The 9,230-nt window shown below is 43.1% G+C and overlaps 1 long non-coding RNA gene across 1 annotated transcript in view; it reads left to right on the top strand.

Annotated features, from left to right (window-relative positions):
- The first annotated feature begins 3,303 nt into the window (after positions 1-3,303).
- Positions 3,304-9,230, top strand: part of LOC144894451 (uncharacterized) — a 67,477-nt gene continuing 61,550 nt past the window's right edge. The window contains exons 1-2 of the long non-coding RNA XR_013625130.1: positions 3,304-4,221; positions 6,075-6,173. This is a non-coding gene — a long non-coding RNA (uncharacterized LOC144894451). The remainder of the gene's footprint in view (positions 4,222-6,074; positions 6,174-9,230) is intronic.

Below are 9,230 nucleotides of genomic sequence, written 5' to 3'. Positions count from 1 at the left end.
GTACTAGCTCTGGCCACCCGCATTGCGCTAGGAAGAAATGCCTGAGAACCAGATGCAGTCATGAAAAGAACCACATCTGGCTGCCGAGCCATAGGTTCCCTACCCTTGATTTAGCAGGTAATGGTAATAAAAGTAAGCTAGTGCTACATTGCTATACGAACTGAATCTCTAGGGCTTCCACCCCTCAAAAAGGGACTATAATAAGTAAAAATATAAAAAAAAGTAAAAATTTTATACAAATCTAAAAAAAATAAATACAGTGCTCATGTGACTTGAGTAGAAATGTGAGGAATTTTTTTTAATATTACAACATTGCCTTATACGACAATATCACAAACGACAACACGGCCCCCTTAGCAGAGGTCAGAACGGGACGCCTTGCAGCCGCGGCACCAGACCGGGGTGTCACACATTGGCGAAGAGATGCCAGTCGTCCCCGCCATGCGGTGCGAGGCGTTCACTGACACATGGCACTTTGAAGGCCTCCCCCCTCCCCACCCCCCCACCGGCACACACACCCCCTATGGCTGCCATCCTTCACATCTGCAATGGGGGCAAATGGGTTACAGCCAGCACAACAGACAACAACTAAATAAACAACATACCTGGGGTGGATCCCCTCCAATTTCCGGACTGCCAGTCTGGCTTTGGTGCATTTTTAAAACATCACTAGGTAATTGAAGTGGAGCGTTCACACTGACACATTTGCGTGGGGGGTGGTGGTGCGGGTGGTGGTGGTCTTGGGTGTAAGCAATGGAGCAGCTGGTACGCACCAGTACGACTGCGGCTCAACCAGTCCTCCTGACTTCATATGTAGCACTTAATTGGTTCCCAAGGCAAGAATGAAATATTTAGCTCGCACGTCCTTTAAAATGCGATTGATTTTGATCTGACAGCTGTGCCTGTCCCGCGCGAGGGGAGCGGGAGAAACGAGGAAGAGGGCGGCGAGGGCTGTCTGGGCTCGTTGCCTGAGAATAGCGCGACAACACCCACTCAGGCGCACACAAACACCACTATATGGCCACTGCATGTACGGATCACTCATAGATGCCATATGCTATCAACTGAAGCCTGCTTTCAACCCCCCTCCCAACACCCCATCCCTCCCTTTTAACCTAAAGGATGCACAGCGCTTTGAATCCGTGGGTAAAAAGATGTTGTTTTATCTAACGTGTCTCATGTGAGAGTCCAGTCGTTTTTTGTCACGTGCGAGCACAAAAAGCACTTTTAGGGCAGCCACCTTGTCTAGCCCGAGATGGCTAATCAAATTGGATTAATGTCACTAATTATTTGGCAAGGCAATGCTGTGGTCACGCCATAACATGATAGAAGTGCATTAAACCTGCACGGGATCCATGGCCGGGCACCTCCCCCCTGTCAAATTGACTAAGCTGCAAATTACGTACAAACGGATATATCCTTTATATAACAGGCGTCATTTCCCCCACTTTATCCTACCTGTCAAGCTGAGAACATCACAGGCTAATTCTTTATTAAGTGAAAGGGCATCGGGGACCGGATGATCCAATTTAAGTACATTGGGCAGAATAGAAGACTAATTAAAACCCATATTTTTACATTATTAATTTTGGAACTTCACTTTTAATGAATGTGAAATGACAGGCCTTCCATTTATACACACATACACTTTGGGCTGCTCAACAAGGGAATAAGACTTACGGGTATACTGCCTGACTGCAGGGGCCAGGGAGAATTTTTAAGCATCCATGACAGACTTAATATCAAAGTTGAGACAAAGGTGCGCGCCGCTAACTCGGGCCTGAGCGTAAATAGCGCTTTTAATTGAGTGTAAACGGCACTTTTTTTACACTTTTTTTTTTTCTTTCCCCACAGCCTTTGGTTCACCGGGAAGCGATTTGAGGCTGGAGACAAAAAAGTAATCAGGACGTCTGTAGCCAGGGGTGCAACCTTGTCACTTAGCCTTCATTGTGACTCCCTCGCAAGTACCTGCGGAAAGACTCTTTAAATGCTGCGGCCCATTTCCACCACTTTGGGCTGTTTTTTTTTTTTCTTATATTTAGCAGCATCATTCGTAATTGTCCATCACGCCCTCTAATTAGGCCAATGACCCTGTCTTAATTGAAAACTCCAAGTAACATCACAGCAACGCTTGATGAAAAATCATCTATTTTCACCACATGATTTTGCAAAGGGCGAGGGAGAAAAAAAAACGCAGTACGGGAGATGGAGAAGGTGGGACGAGTGTTTACCCTCTGTAAGAGCGATTCTCTCAATGCACTTCTCATTCCCCACAGGCTAATGCATCCTCACATCCACAAATAGACGCGAGTCAGAGGCCAGCCGCTTTGTAAAATTGAGTCAAATATACAAAACAGCGATTTTTAATGGCGTTTCTCTTTTTTTCATACCAGCTGACCCCTCTCGCACGGAATGGAAACCAATCTTTTTTTTTTTTTTTTTTTTTTTCCTCCGGTTTCAGGAAACTCTTGGAAGGCAAAAGCAACATCCTGAGTTGGTGAGGAGACAGCAGAGGTGCTGACACGCCGACAGGCAGGGGATCCTGGGAAAAGCCACAGACAGGAAGAGCCTGACTGACTTTGACCCCGGAGGTCAAGGCTGGGGGCTCGGCAACTGAAAGATGTTTCCAAGCCACACTCGCGCTATCGTCAAGTTTTTTTTTGCAGGAAGCAACTTCCAAATGCGGTGAAATATGCAGGGAGACCTTTTTCATTATTTTATTGCTGGCTCTTTTGTTTTGCTCGCCATGACATGAAATGCGATTTGGCCTTGAGCTATATTTGACTTATTTGTGCGAGGGTCACTGTATGTAATTGCATAGAGCTTAAGTCCACGTCCCATTTCGACCATGTGAAAACAGCTATTTTCTTCGCTCTCAAGATATGCTGGGACTAATAGAATTATCATGTGGAGGCTATAAAACTACACAAGCTCGTGTACCGTACGAGTGGCATACCGGAAGGAACAATTGAAAAATGTTGACAGAAAATGCATTAGTTAAACTAAATATTTAAACAAAATATAAACTAAAATATGAGAAAAAAGAAAACGTATTGTGAGAATAACATCAGCCAGTGGCTTGCATATGTCACCAACAGTGGTTTAAAAGAACAGACTATACAACAAAAATTTATATTTTTCACAAAAACAAATGAAACTGCTAAAACATTGTCGTACGTAACGTTCACATACACAAAAAAAACAGTCAGAAGAGCGACCACATCACATCCGTCGACATCACTTCTACGCTAAAGACTTTGTACGTATAGAAAAATATTGTGAGACGGAATGTCTCGGAAAGTCGGAATGTCCTGTTAAGAAACTCATATAATTTTACAACATAAAAATAAACATTGGAATAATGTAGCATATTAGCAAAATTATATTCTACTGCTAAGAGTCATCATTTTAAGAAAAAAGCCATACAATTAGGAGAGAAGGTCTTATAAATATTAATATAGTAATGTAACAAGGCTGTCGTACTGTTAGGAAATTGTAAAAAAAATAAAAGTTAAGCTACTCTGAAGGTTATAATAATGAAGTAGGAATATTATGGGAATAAAATTGTGAATCAGCAAAAAAAAAAATCTAATGACTTTAATGTGGTAAAAGGACTAATAGAATGTGTCACTTTATCATTTCCGCCAGACTGTGACTTTTCCCCTCACAATATTACTACTTTATTCTGTTCGAATTACAGCGTTACTCTTGTAAAATATATTATTTTCATAATATTCCACCTTTATCATCAGAAAATGCCAACATCTTACTGGTAAAATCTCAATTGTGGTGATTCAGACATTATTTGTGTAATCCTGTGACTCCATTCCTGTCGTGTCATGCGAGTTCTATTGAGAGTGGCGCTAATGTCACACTCCTCCCTCTCTGACAAGTGTTTCGAATTAGGCAGATTGTATCTTTTCTCTCTCTCGGGGTCTCCGAAGGCCTTTTAGAGTAAAACCAAAAGATGGCGAGAGGAGATTGTACTGTAGCCAGTCTGGCACAAAGAGCCATAAATCAAGGCGTCCATCGTTTGTCACCCTTCTGTCTCTGCAGCTCCTGGCCCGGACCCGCCGTGTACCAGTTCTGAATCTTTCCGGCCCAAATGTATCCATCAAGCCCCACCGAGTGGCTGCCAGCCACCGAGCCGCCCCGGCGATCGATGGGCGCGATGTACCCTCCCTCTCGGCCTGTGCGCGGCTCTCCCTGCGTGGGAAGGGGGTAAGAGGAACCTCATTTAGCTGGTTTTAGCCTCGGGCCACTACTGTGATTTTACCCCATGCTCCTGGCCTGACGTCATTAAAGATGCATGATGATGGATACCGTGAATTCAACCTCACCGAGGGGGTTTTGAGGTGAAGAAGAAGAGAGTAAGATGGGGTGGGGGGGTGGGTGTAGGGACGTGGAAAAAAAAAGAACCTTGCTTGTTTTTCAGATCACACTAAGAATAAATCAAGACTGTTTAAATGTAGAGGTTGCAAGTGGATGCATGTGACTAATCTCCCCGATGCACATCAAGACAGAGGGGGGAGAAGACAAGGCAGGCCTTCACATGGTGGAGAGGCGCCTGTTGACCAGTTGGTGGTGCTCCTGTCACGGTGAATTCACACCAACACGTTCTTCTCTCTGCAAAGTGAGGATGAACACAACTGCAAGACAATGATGCAAATGTAGATTTCATATCGGGAAAAAAAACACGGCAGAAGAAATTGTTTCTTTTCTCCCATCGCTTTGCATGGCACCGTTGCTAATTTTAGTTTATTTTTTTGCCACTTTTTGCGTTTTTTTTCTCCTCCCAACGCGTGTAAGGCGTACTAGATGGAAGATATTCATGAGAATTGAGTAGCTAAGGAAATATGCCTGTATACATATGCATGTTTTATTACTGAATTATAGAATCTGTCGACATACTGTATGTGTCAACCAGATGTAGAAGAGGGTGTTTGCGACTTGGGAGTGTGGATGTTGAGCTCAGCCATTCCACTCAGTGCCATTTAATATAACTTTATACGTACATAGCAAATTCCTGCACATTACTGAATTCTGACATTCAGGATTTCTGTTGTTTTTGCAGAAATGTGAAGAAAATTACCAAAAAAAAAAATTATATTTTGACCGGCACTGCACCTCTCATGAAGTCTAGAGTAACAAAATGTTTTTCTATACTTATAATAATAATCAACAAATGTATGTTAATACATACATATGTTTGATGACTGTAGAATATGATTACATACTGTATGGCTCTACTTATGAGTATGAATGTTTCTTGGTTCAGCTACCTCCATCAAGGCCATTTGAGTAAGCGCCATTTAATATAATAGATACCAATATAATATAACACACCAATTTCAATAATGCATATAACTGAATTCTGTCATAATAGTATTTGTGTTATTTTTGCAGAAATGAAACAAAATATGAACAAAATTGCAATATAATTTTTCAATTATATTATTTCATAATGAAGAAATATGTGTACATATATGCATGTTTTATTAGTGTAGAATTTGTATGTGTTTACATGTAGACCTCCGCCATTGATTGGCATTTTCATTACAGCTGCAACAATCAATCATTTGTCAAACTAATCAACAAATTTTGGTATTTGATGAATTAGATTTTGATTTAAAATGTAAGTATCCTCTGATTTCAGCCTCTCAAAAGTGAATATTAACATGAAAGCGGTCCTAATATGTTAATGTTTTCGGCTAAACAAGATATTGACATATATTATCTTACAGTAATTGGAATGTTTCCTCTTTCCTGATATGTTGAGGACTGATGCACTAACTTTTGGTGTTTGGTTCATATTGATTTGGTCCGTCTTGGGTCCAAATCTGGAATAAATAATAGTTTTGGATAAGCACCTCACGGATATCAAATCTCTTCATATTCCTGAATTGGAAGAAAATATTAACAAAATTGCTAAAAAAGTTTTTTGCAAATCTTGCTCAACAGTGCATCTCTTTACAAAGCGTAGTGTTGTACCAATGATGTAGTTTTGCTAAATACCAAAAGTGTGTAGAACATAAAGCGTCCATGTAATAAGATGCTTGTATGTGTCTTTGCAGGATGTCTCTCCGAAAGTGGTAGTGACAGTGGGGGGGAGACATTTGACAGCTGCGCTCCTCGGGTTCAAAGGTCATGTCAAGTCCTGGACGAGTCTCAAGGTAAAGCGCCTGACGAGGGCCGGTGTCGGTCAATGGCTACGGTTTGGGGCCGGGCAGCAAACAGGGCTGCGGTAATGGGACCTCACTCATGTGTCAGCGTCTCGGGGAGAGAAAAGTCAAATAGCACATGGGGGCGAAGGGGTGAGCGTGGATCTGGTGCGGGGATGGACGGGGGGGGCCCAAACTGGAAAAAGATTGAACTTTTAAACTGTTCCAATTTAAAGCTTAAAGGTGTCATATGCATGGTGAAGTCTCCTGGCGGTGTCCATTATCAGTCTCTTCCTCCGTCCACTCGCTCCCTCCCTCCCTCCCACCCCGCCCGCCCGCCTGCCTGTGCTCGGGGTCTAACCGCACTTTGGAGCATCCGCCTTAACCGCGGCGTTCCCGTCCCAGCTTGGGGAGTTGAATCCTCCCCCCCATTCACTGGAAGACCCTGAAATAAGGCCTTTATCAGCCAGGCCCACACAGTATCAGGGGGCTCCTCCAGCAAGCCTCTGATGTGGAGGAGAGATGGACGCAGCTCCGTTGGTCCTCTGGTCGAGCACCAGAACAGGATTGGGGCCCATTGTGCCATTCAAATGAAGCCGGCATCAAAAGGGAAGAGGAAGCTGTTGTTGATGCATTGTCTCGTGTTATTTTAACCGGCTTAGCTCGAGCCTCTTCATGCTGGAGTGTTGTGGCGCTGGATGCCGATGATGATAAGTGGCGGATTCTCTGTTAAGACTGCTAAGCTGCCGCGCTGGCTCGACTAGCAAGTGTAGGGAGGGAGAGGGGGGGCGATGTGAGTGTGTGGTGGGAGGGTGGGGAGGGCGCTGATTTTGGCTGTGGCTGAAGCCTTTCAATAGGTTACCATGGACTTATCCTGTCAAAAGCGCTGACTTGGCAGTCCGATGCGTGGGCTTTATGGTGTCACCAGTGGGACCGCTCTTTATTTCATAATGCTGACTCCCCCCCCCCCCACACACACACACACATTTGATTGGAGAAGTTTTGCACGCAGAAAGAAACTTTGTAAAGACATCTTCATGTCGGCCATGTTTATTGTGGAAGTGATTTAAGTCTGCCTTTATAGGGTTGTTGTTAGGAAGGCCACAACAGTCACAACAAATTAGGGAAGCAAAAGCTGGAATATTACTGAAATAATGCACAAAAAATATTGCAAGATTAGTGTAATACATCTTTATTTATATAGTGGGAAATAATTTTAGTGTTGTGGGTGGAAATAATGTAGATTAACACACTTAAAAAAAAGAAAAAGTTGTAATAATGCAAGACAAAAGGTTGTATGACCAAAAAATATTTTGATGTATATAGTAGTTGATGGAATTTAAATAATGTAATATTACGTGCATCAATTCATAGCATTAGAAAAAGGTCGAGATATTGTAGTTTAATAATTTTGCATTTTGACAAGAGAAAAAAAATGTACTATGACAATAAATTGGTAGCTTCATGGCAAAAGCAAGCAGCCATAGCAAGAGAATCGATTAATCGTAACTTCAGATTAATCAGCTGAGAAGATCATCATTACAAGAAGAAAGAACTTCATGAGGAAAGATTGCTAAAATTGTTACATTACATGTTACATTGAAATACATCCCACTTTCGCAATTTACTTCTCAACGTGGTGAAAAGGAGCAGGAGGAAGCAGAGCTTATTCAATCCTACCTCTCCATATCACGTTATTCCTAATTCACTTATAGATTTGTTCTCTCTCTGCGTCCATATACGCCCATCAGGCCCCCAGACGAGACCCAGAGCCCAGACCAGACCACCCACTCCCCCAGATATCTATATAGTATATACATATATACTGTGTAATACTTGTATAGTTGACAGTATCAAAGTGAAAACACTGCAATTTAGCAAGAAGTACAATTTTATTTGTAAATCTCTGAAGTTATGTAATGTGTATGAGCAATTATTAAAATGGAATATGAGGGGAAAAGTTAATTAAAGATGCTTTGTTGCATCGCTATCACTGCGACGCTGCAAATTTTCACACCAAATTAAAACTTAACTCACGCGATATTGCAAAGTACGACTCAATTCTTGTAGTATTTTTGCTGTAATATCACACCCCCCATACCCCCATACCCCCCACCCTTTCCCAACCCCTCCACTTCTGTGCGGCCTAATATCCTTGTTGTAAACGGCAACAACCAGCGCAGGCCTCATTTTAATAATGGCGCCAATAACATGTAAATAGGTGCCATAAACACACATGGGAGAGGAAATATGTTTTGCATAGATTTAAATTGCGGCATTTTATTTACCGGCCTGCTGAATAATCACTCGGCGGAGATAGTCGGAAGCACTCGTGAGCAGCGGCTCGACGTCGTCTATTTAATTTCTCTCCTCCGTCGTCGGCACGCGGGCCATTAAGTGCCTTCATATGTCAAGGCGGTGACACCTCCTCCGTTCTCGGCAGCTTGTTTAAGCGTGCCCCTGCATTGTTGCCCGCCGCGCCTGACGTGTTAATAGCTTAATAACGTAATCTGGCAAATAATGACACCTCATCACAAAGAGAGAGGCCAAATGTTTGCGAGGGACGCCGCAACGTACCGTGACACTAATCTGAATAAAAATGAATTTACGGGCCCGCCGTTTCATTCGCAGTAAATTTTCACTTCTGCACGCGTGCAACTGATGCTCGGCGGACACCTCGCCTCGCTCTCGAGCTGTCTCATTACCCTGCCTTTCAAGTGGCGGGAAAGAAGGAGGTGGGGGGGTGACGAGAGATGGCGGGAAAAGAGACGGAGGAGATTGGGGTGAGAGTGAAAAGATGGAAGAAGAGGGCAAGGAGGAGATAGAGCGTGTTATTTTCAAACGCCGGTTTTCCCTCTATTGTTGGTGACTGAAGAAGAGGAAGGGTGGAGGGGAGGGTGGTTTGGGGGGGGGGGCGAAAAACAGTTCACACCGATTTCAGAAAGTCTCACTTCCTTTCTGACAGATGTGGTGTCATCTTTGCTGTTTAATTAAAAGGAAATGGAGGTGATGATTGCAACACAGACGTGATCTGATATGATAATGTATTTACAATCATCAAGATGAGCG

The sequence above is a fragment of the Doryrhamphus excisus genome, linkage group LG20 (assembly GCF_037039965.1).
Source record: "Doryrhamphus excisus strain RoL-2023G ecotype Guam linkage group LG20, RoL_Dexc_Guam_v1.1, whole genome shotgun sequence".
Taxonomy (NCBI): Eukaryota; Metazoa; Chordata; class Actinopteri; order Syngnathiformes; family Syngnathidae; genus Doryrhamphus; species Doryrhamphus excisus.
The sequence above is the reverse complement of the archived record's forward strand: the minus strand, read 5'-3'. Positions and strand labels throughout refer to the sequence as shown.